Raw genomic sequence first — 9,376 nt, forward strand, 5'->3', positions numbered from 1 at the left:
ACTTGCCCTAAGTGGCATTCGGCAAATACATTAATTCCTTTCCTGTAGCAGACTCCTTGCCTGATTAATCAATGACCTTATTCTGGTAAGCATTTCTGTCAGTATCTGTCTTGCTAATAACTCTGTTTAGCCTAGAGCATACGAGGCATTGACTTCCTCTTCAAAGATTGTTAAGTAAAAAAAAAAGTGTTGGTAGTAATGTGGGCATTGCTTGTCCAAGAACGTTAAGACCTCAGTCTGATTTTTCTAACCATAAAAGGCGATGTGTTATGTCTTCCTGTTTTGTGTGGCTGGGAAAGGAGTAAAACGAACTTTTATTGGAGAAAAATATTTCCGTTCAAACAGTATGTGATAGAATAATATTCCAGAGCCTTTGCAACAAATTGTTATTCACAATATGTACTTTCTGGCTGCTAATTACTATACTAGTCCATGAACAACTATATACTATTCTAATTACTATATGTGCATGTGCAGACTCACAAAATAAGTAACAGTTTCTCCTGAATAGTCTTTTTAAAAGTACAAAATAGGTTGAAGTGGTTGCTTGAAAACTTTGAAGATTGGTTTATTAGGTAGCCAGTTTAAATGACGGTGTTTCCTGCTTATTTCAAGTGACAGAAAACATGTGATCTAATAGATGATGAAGCAGTTAAAAGTATAATGCAGGAGAAACTGAATGGTACATGTTGCCAGTCTAAGAATCTGTTTCCTGTATGGCGTTTTGCATTTTGATTCCTGCATTGCAGGGGGTTGAACTAGATGACCTTCGGGGATCCCTTCCAACTCTGCAGTTCTATGATTCATTTGTGCCCGGGTATAAATGTAAATGCAGAATATGTGCCGCAGCATTGTGATAGCCTCTCCCGTGGGGATAAGTTGCAGGAGGATGCTAACCAAAAACAGCAGCAGCCAAACAATTAATTTATGATGTGAAAACCGTACATTTTGTGGTGAGAAAGAACAGGCTTTCTCAGTCTCATGGAAGAAGTTGGAGGGGGCAGGATTGCAATCAAGCTGCTCTGTGTACTTTTGGGAGGACATATGTACCCTGCTTTAAATGCCCAACATTATGGTGCTTTTTATTTTGTGTATTTATTACAGAGGCTGCGGGAAGGGCAAGACTTCTACTGCCTTTCAGATCCCTTTCCAAGAAGTGCTGTTGTCAAGCCTGTTTAGAATCATAATCTGTTAGGAAGACTGTCTGTGCCTGGCATTATTAATCCAAATTGGATCTTACATCAGGTAGATAGTCTAGACCAGGAGTGGGGAACCTGTGTCCCTCCAGATAGTTGAATTCAAACTCAAGTCTTTATGGCTGATGAGCAGGAAGAAGGGAATTGGTGGCCTGCAATATCTGGAGGGCCACAGTTTTCCCCAAGCCTGTTGTAGACTATCTTATAATACACTCTGGTGTGTTTTGATCTTGCATCTCTTAAGGATATGGTGCTTTCCTCTTTGCATTCACTAAGGTTACTATGTTGGTTCTGGGTAGCACTTGAACCCAAGCTACAATCAAACTTCTGAGCTAGCGAAGGAGTTATCAGCATAATTATGTAGAACCGTTATATGCCATTCAGCTCACCCAAGGCAAGGGGACATTTTGGAGTGGTGAAGGTCCTTGCCACATTTGTGCTCATTGAAGTGACCAAAGGATACAGGTTGTCAAATTGTTTTTGTCCTTGAGATTATTGCAATATTCATCTGCTGTATATAAAACTGGGGAGTGAACCCTGTCTTCCATCCTACAACCTTAATAAAATGAGATATGGAGCGGAAGAGTTGTGGAAACTGAAAAGGTGCAAGTTCTGTTAGAGAAAGAGAAAGTTAAACTTGCCTCTTCACTTTGGAACATGCCTCCTAACATCCATCTCAATAGTAGAGAGCAGCAAGAAGGGGAAACAAGCAGCGCCAGGTGCATGGGAATTGTGAAGAACAGGTAGATAAGGAAGGGAATGAAGACATTTGAAAGCTTGTAGAAGTTCACAAATGTGAGAAGAAACAGGGAGCCAATGTTCAGAGAAGTGTGGTGGAGCAAAATGAACTTAGCAACAAATGGAACATAAATTTCGTTTTTATCAGTTAGCCTCAATGAGTGAGTTTTAGTCATGAAGGTGGCCTGTAAGTATTTTAAATAATAAAATAAAAATAGATGAGCTGAAGAGTTTAAGATAGCGGAAAGAGTTTTGAAGGAAGAGACACAAAGAGAAAGAATAGGCAATATGAAGAGCAAAGCTTTTGCGGATGTGCTCACTTACTTGCTACTGGCAAACTCATATTTTAGCCTGTCAAGAGTAGTCCTCCTTGCCAGGCAGGACTAGTTGCTTATTTCTAGGGTTTGTTACCAAATATAGGTAGCCTTCTAGGTTGGGCACAGTTTGGCATAGAACACATTAGCTCATACCATGTTTGCATCACCCTAAGATAGTTTATGGGAACAAGATGTCCTTTTACCTCCCATGTAGGTATGCAACAAGGGTCGATCATATTAAGAAAGGTATCCAGAATATCTGGGCTTGTGATCACACCTGAAAGGGGCATTGCTTTTTTAAAAGTGCCAGATTAGGCAGCTGAAATGAAAAAGAAATGCATTTTGATGCAGGATGCACATTTTAAATACAATGAAAGAAAATGCTGTCCAAGAATTAATCCTGATAATATAAATAGCATTATGATGTGCCACTGAAAGATCTTAAAGCAAACAGAGCATACACAGAATGCGTCTTAACTTCTGCAGATTAGATGTCAAATTTAATACTAAATAGTAGTGTTTATTACTTGTACTTCACAAGATCAAGCCCTGTGTTATAACATTCTCAAGATTCCTTAGTATGTTGTCAGTTCTTATCTTTTCACATTAAGATGTCAGGCTCCTCAGGCAAGAGTTCATCTTTTCCTTTATGTCTTGAATAGCTCAAGTACACTGTCACCACTTAGCAAAATAATACTGCAAGGTTTATTCGAAACTGTTTGGTATAGGTTTAGAGACTTGTCATGTAGCTAAAATATGCTTTGAGTGTTTTACCTGCTGGCCAAACATAGGCACATGACTGTAATGTTAACTCATTCTTACTGCACTACCATCATAAAAACAAAAGATGCCTTTAGTGTGCATTGCATGATGCAAAGAAACCACCCGCATGGATGAACTTGAAACTGATGCACTGTTTTTCATTGTTGCTTTGGCTTCCTGTGTTTGTTTTTGGGCATAACTATGATTGTTCTGTTGAGGACAGGAAAGACATAGGAGCTCAATTGGGTCACCTCAATCTTGAGACGTTCATAGTATTCATGCAGTGTATATGGTTAGGGCATGGGAATTGAAGGAGCCTGAGCAGGGTGTTCACACAGCAGTATTGTTGATAAGGGTAGAAATATCCTTTAGCTAGACTGCAATCAGTTTGGGGGTTTCTACTCTTCGTTTGACAATATCGGATTGGTTACAGTAACTCAATGTGTCACTTTCTAAAATATTGTTTTGACATAATCTAGTGAAACTATGTTCCTTTAAAAAATACTTTGGAGTCCTGTTTATTGAAAGGACAGTAGTTTTCCCAGTAGATTATATCTAATGTAGCCAAGTATGTGTTTAGATTTATAGCTCTTCCTGTCTTTCAGGCTTAGGGAAATAATGCAGTGTGTTCATATGAAATGGGAATAATGGGCATAATCAAGAAGCTCTCCTGAGCAAAACTCATGTGCAGCTTCCATTCCTTTCAAGAGGGAAATAGGAAACTTGGGTTGTGCCCAGTTTGTGTAATCTGAAAGCCAACAATCTCAGTTTAAGATGAGATGATACGGGTTCAGCTTTGAATATTGGTTTCCATCTTATGGTGGTAATAGTGACCACGAAGTCCTTAGTTGAGACCCAGATAAGGGAGCATTTGCCATAAATATTGAAGTCCCCACCCCCAATATGTTAGAAGTTCACAATGCCAAATCCAGAATGACCTTTGCCAGTCCTGCTGCCTGGCCAACTTCATGGCTGAGCTGAAAATTCTGGATTATGATGGTGATGATGATAATTATATGCCGCCCATCTGACTGGGTTTCCCCAGCCACTCTGGGTGGCTCCCAACAAAGTGTTAAAAACACAGTAAAACATCAACCATTAAGAACTTCCCTGAACAGAGCTGCCTTCAGATGTCTTCTAAAAGTCAAATAGTTGTTTATCTGTCTGACACCTGATGGATCCGCAGCACAAGGTACAAAACTGGCCATGTTCCCCACTGGGTATCTTCTGTTGGAAATACCTCAGTCATCTGGCATGATCCTTCCTCCCTGTCTGCCCTCTCTTGGTTAATGTTGTACCAGATATATGGCTGGAAATACTCTAGGTCAGGGGTAGGCAACCTAGGCCCGCGGACAGTCCGGGAATCAGCATGTTTTTACATGAGTAAAATGTGTCCTTTTATTTAAAATGCATCTCTGGGTTATTTGAGGGGCATAGGAATTCGTTCATTCCCCACCCCCAAAATATAGTCCAGCCCATCACATGGTTTGAGGGACGGTGGGCCAGCTCCCTGCTGAAAAAGGTTGCTGACCCCTGCTCTAGGTCAAAAGAAACCCTCTTGTTTCATCCATCCAAGGCTGTATAAAAAGCAGCAGATTTCAAGTTGTGGAAAGTGGATATTTACTAAATAGTACTTACTTCAATAGCATCATATCCAAGGTGGGGAACAGCAGCTGAGGGAATTCCAGAGGTGTGAGTCTTGCATTTCTTGAGGTTAGAGGAGGCCTGAGGCAGCTGATAACAGACTCAGTAGAAATGATCCCCACCCCCCACCCAAGTGCTGGTAAGTAGAAAGTAAGGTGTACTCATGGCATTCTTAACTCTCTCCTGACTTAGTAGTGAGAGCTGGGCTCTTGCATTGAGTATGAAAGCTGCCTGAGAGGGAGGGAGAGCTGGTGAAGCCACTCTTATTCCCTCGCAGTGAAGTTGTTGTCACTGTTCAGTATATATTCTAAAAGCAACCATTTAACTTGGAAAGGAGCAGTGTAGTCTCTTTACTGTTTTATCAATCAGTTTTATTCATTATGATGGTTTTTACCCCAGAAAGCTGTAAAATTGAAACAAAATAACTTTGCTGTGCAGATCCATGTGGTTAGAAAACCTTTCCAGTATGTAAGCAAGTAAGGAGTTTTCACAATCTCAGCAAGAGCTTTATCTGCTGTTTGGGCATGATTTGATCTGAGCCATTTAGCTGCAGAGAATATGTTTTGTGGGCAGGGGGTGGGAATTCATTACAGTCTTTCTCTTTTCTTGGTTGGATCTTTTGTCATCAGGGACTGAGCAAAATAACTTGGACTCAAGGAAGAGTATTCAAAAGTATTTCTATGTGAGAGAAATGGCACTGTTGCCTGAGCACCTCCAGGTTGTGAATTTCTGGTTGTGAATTTTGCAAGCAAGAGCTGGTGGAATGGTTGTGATGGTTTTGCTGTTGAAAATTCCAAAATAAGCTATTGGATCCGATCGAATGTATAGTTACTCTCAGTGGCGTAGCGTGGGTTGTCAGCACCCGGGGCAAGGCAAGTAATTTGCGCCCCCTAACCCGTGGATTTGCGCCCCCTAACCCTAACCCCCAGATGTTGCGCCCGGTGCGGCCGGCCCCCCCTGCACCCCCCACGCTACGCCACTGCTCGAGGCAGCGACGCTTCCACCCCCTGGAAACAGCAGGAAGGGAGAGCGCTCTTGTGCCCCGGTCCTGCTTTGAGTGCTTCTCATTGACGTGTCTGCTTGGCCACTCTAGATGGGCCCTTGTGGCCTTGATCCAGTAGCCGGGTCCTTCTTCGGAAAGAGCGAGCGCCTCCTAAGCTTTGGAGAGGTTCCCGCTTCCTCGAGGGGGGCCGGCCAAACGGAGACGACGACTCCCACCCCAAACAAGCCTCGATTGCTTGTCCCTTCCCTCTGGACTCGCGCCCCCCCAGATGTTGCGCCCGGTGGGGCCGGCACCCCTGGCACCCCCCACGCTACGCCACTGGTTACTCTGTAGCAGGGTGGGTCCAAGACGTGGCTCAAGGGCCGCATGCAGCCAAAATACCTTCCAAAGAAGCAGATCATGTATTGCACGGAAAGCATGAGACACTGAAGCACTGATATTTTTCAAAAGCACCACTTCTTTAGAGTTGAGGAGGTGAATAGTGATATCTGTGTGTATGTGCCATTGTTTTAAATTATGTATAGGGGTGTTTTTTTGTGTTTCATGCAGCCTGCAGTTCAACAGGCAACTTCTAGAGTGGGAGTATGACATACAGTGGTACCTTGGTTTTCGAATGGCTTAGTTGTCAAACAAATTGTCTCCCAAACACCACAAACCTGGAAGTAAGTGTTCTGGTTTGCAAATGTTTTTCGGAAGCTGAATGTCTGACGCAGCTTCCACTTGAGCACAGGAAGCTCCTGCAGCCAATCAGAAGCTGCGCCTTGGTTTTCGAACAATTTCGGGAGTCGAACGGACTCCTGGAACAGATGAAGTTCAAGAACCAAGGTACCACTGTAATACACATCCATATTTCAGCAGAGGTATTTAAGTTCTGTACGTTAACTATGTTGTGGCACCACTGTGTAATTCATCCTTGGAGATAGCCACTCTCCCTTTTCCATTGGTCAGTAACCTTGAAGCTTGTTTTTTAGACAAGGATGGACTGCTGCTCTCCAACAAGTTTGCATCTAAACATTGATTTTTCAGTCCTTCTTGTGTGGTTGGCATTCACTTTTCTGCTCTCTCCTGGAGCCCTAGTGAAGCATCTGTCTGCCCGCCATGCCCAGTAGAGTACCTTTGCTGAAAAATCCTCCCCTCAACTGCTTAAGATAGCTACTATGATTAAAAGCTTCTAGTATTGTCCGGCTAGCTATATCTTTATTCATACAGTACAGTGGTACCTCGGGTTGCATACGCTTCAGGTTACAGACTCCGCTAACCCAGAAATAGTGCTTCAGGTTAAGAACTTTACTTCAGGATAAGAACAGAAATCGTGCTCCGGCGGCGCAGCAGCAGCAGGAGGCCCCATTAGCTAAAGTGGTGCTTCAGGTTAAGAACAGTTTCAGGTTAAGAACGGACCTCTGGAACGAATTAAGTGCTTAACCTGAGGTACCACTGTACAGAGGAGCTTCAGTGCTAGCATATTTAATGGATAACTTGAGATGCAAGCTATTCTTTTCTCTGAGATGGAAAGAGGAGTGTGTCTTTGTAGGAGGCAGATGAAAGATGGTCATAAAGATGGAGCATGAAGAAATCTTTCATACCTGTCTATTTATTTTATCTAAGCTTCTCTTGCACAGAACTGCAGTACAAAGGAGGAAAGGCCCAAAATCGAGCAGTGGAGTTCCATTTCAAGCAAGGTTCCTCCATCTGATTTCAGGCAGTTTCCCCCTTACACTGCAGTTCTATGTTCAGGATCCCACCCACCCCCCACCACAAAGAAAAAACAACCTCTGGAGAGGAGAGGGGAAAGGAAAGCTTGTTTGTGCAAGCTGCCTTCCTCTCACGCAACCACTGCATACAACACAGTATTTTTAGCATCTAATATCTCCAGAATGAGGAAGCTGTCTCCAATACTGCCTATTAACACGAGGCTATAAATGTTGATAATGGAGGGGGGGACGCAGGCAGGCAGACAGGCAAATGGTGGTATCCTTCAATCTAACTGGGCAAGAATGGTTAGGATAATTGTGTAGGTTTGTGCAAAGGGCTGAACTGGGAACATGTACACACCCTCTCAGATGGGTGTTAGTTACAAATAATTATGGGTACTTGGTTGGCATAAATATTGTCTGTTGAAAATCGGTATCCTTTCCTGAGTTTATACCTGTTTTTTGTAGGCTTCTTCGTTTCTCAGGTCCTTACTATGCAACTTGGTTCTACTCCAAACACAAGGGGAAATGAATTATAGCAGTTGTAACAGTGTAGAGCAGATGTTTTGGTTGGACTGACTATTAGCACTGTGACTCATCATAAATCCTCACTTCCAGTAAGTTCCCAGTTTTTAGTTACAGTAGGTAGAAGGATGCAGGAAAACAATGTGTTCGTGCATTGTGCTTTGAATGTGTTTGGGCATTAGTTGCCAGGAATCTATTTTTTAAAAGGTTACTCTGTTGTTTAATGGCTTACATGGTCAAATAAAAAACAAATTGTGAAAGGTATCCTGAAACCTACATCACTACAAGGAACAAGAACTGGCGCATCGTTTAAATGATCCTAATGGATAAAACACAAAATTCAGTTAAGAGAATTTTAGCATACTATACATTATGGGGAAATGCTTACTTTAAAAATGCATTGTCTTTAAATTATTTGTTTTTAAAAGAAACTTATACCCCCATCACGCCAATATGCACATGAAGCAGTTTACAAATACAAGTAAAAACAATATGAAAATATCTGCATAACAAATTGAGAGCTTTATGGTGAATGAAATGGTTTGTTGTTGTTTTTAAAATAGTTGGATGTTCTAAGCATCCTTCCCCTCTCTCCCCCCCCCCCCCCGCTTAAAATCTGTGATCTTCAAAACTGGGAACAGTGGCTTTTTCAGAACCAGGAACAGTGGCAGGGAATTTTGAGCAGTGTTTATGTTCACACGGCTTGTTCACAGTATAAACCATTGTACCCCATAAATCTGTTCTGGGCTTCCCCCCATCCTCTGGTTTAGTATGAAAGTTCCTCTTCATCCTGGAGAAGAGTGACTAGTGGGGTGCCACAGGGTTCTGTCTTGGGCCCGGTCTTATTCAACATCTTTATCAACGACTTGGATGATGGACTCAAGGGCATCCTGATCAAATTTGCAGATGACACCAAACTGGGAGGGGTGGCTAACACCCCAGAGGACAGGATCACACTTCAAAACGACCTTGACAGATTAGAGAACTGGGCCAAAACAAACAAGATGGATTTTAACAGGGAGAAATGTAAAGTATTGCACTTGGGCAAAAAAAATGAGAGGCACAAATACAAGATGGGTGACACCTGGCTTGAGAGCAGTACATGTGAAAAGGATCTAGGAGTCTTGGTTGACCACAAACTTGACATGAGCCAACAGTGTGACGCGGCAGCTAAAAAAGCCAATGCAATTCTGGGCTGCATCAATAGGAGTATAGCATCTAGATCAAGGGAAGTAATAGTGCCACTGTATTCTGCTCTGGTCAGACCTCACCTGGAGTACTGTGTCCAGTTCTGGGCACCACAGTTCAAGAAGGACACTGACAAACTGGAACGTGTCCAGAGGAGGGCAACCAAAATGGTCAAAGGCCTGGAAACGATGCCTTATGAGGAACGGCTAAGGGAGCTGGGCATGTTTAGCCTGGAGAAGAGGAGGTTAAGGGGTGATATGATAGCCATGTTCAAATATATAAAAGGATGTCACATAGAGGAGGGAGAAAGGT

General features: G+C 42.7%; 1 protein-coding gene across 1 annotated transcript in view; it reads left to right on the top strand.

The window, feature by feature from the left end:
• BABAM2 (BRISC and BRCA1 A complex member 2) overlaps positions 1 to 9,376 on the top strand; it is a 129,787-nt gene that overhangs the window by 35,194 nt on the left and 85,217 nt on the right. The window lies entirely within an intron of this gene.

The sequence above is a fragment of the Podarcis pityusensis genome (genome assembly GCF_964106645.2).
Source record: "Podarcis pityusensis genome assembly, chromosome: 3".
NCBI lineage: Eukaryota > Metazoa > Chordata > Lepidosauria > Squamata > Lacertidae > Podarcis > Podarcis pityusensis.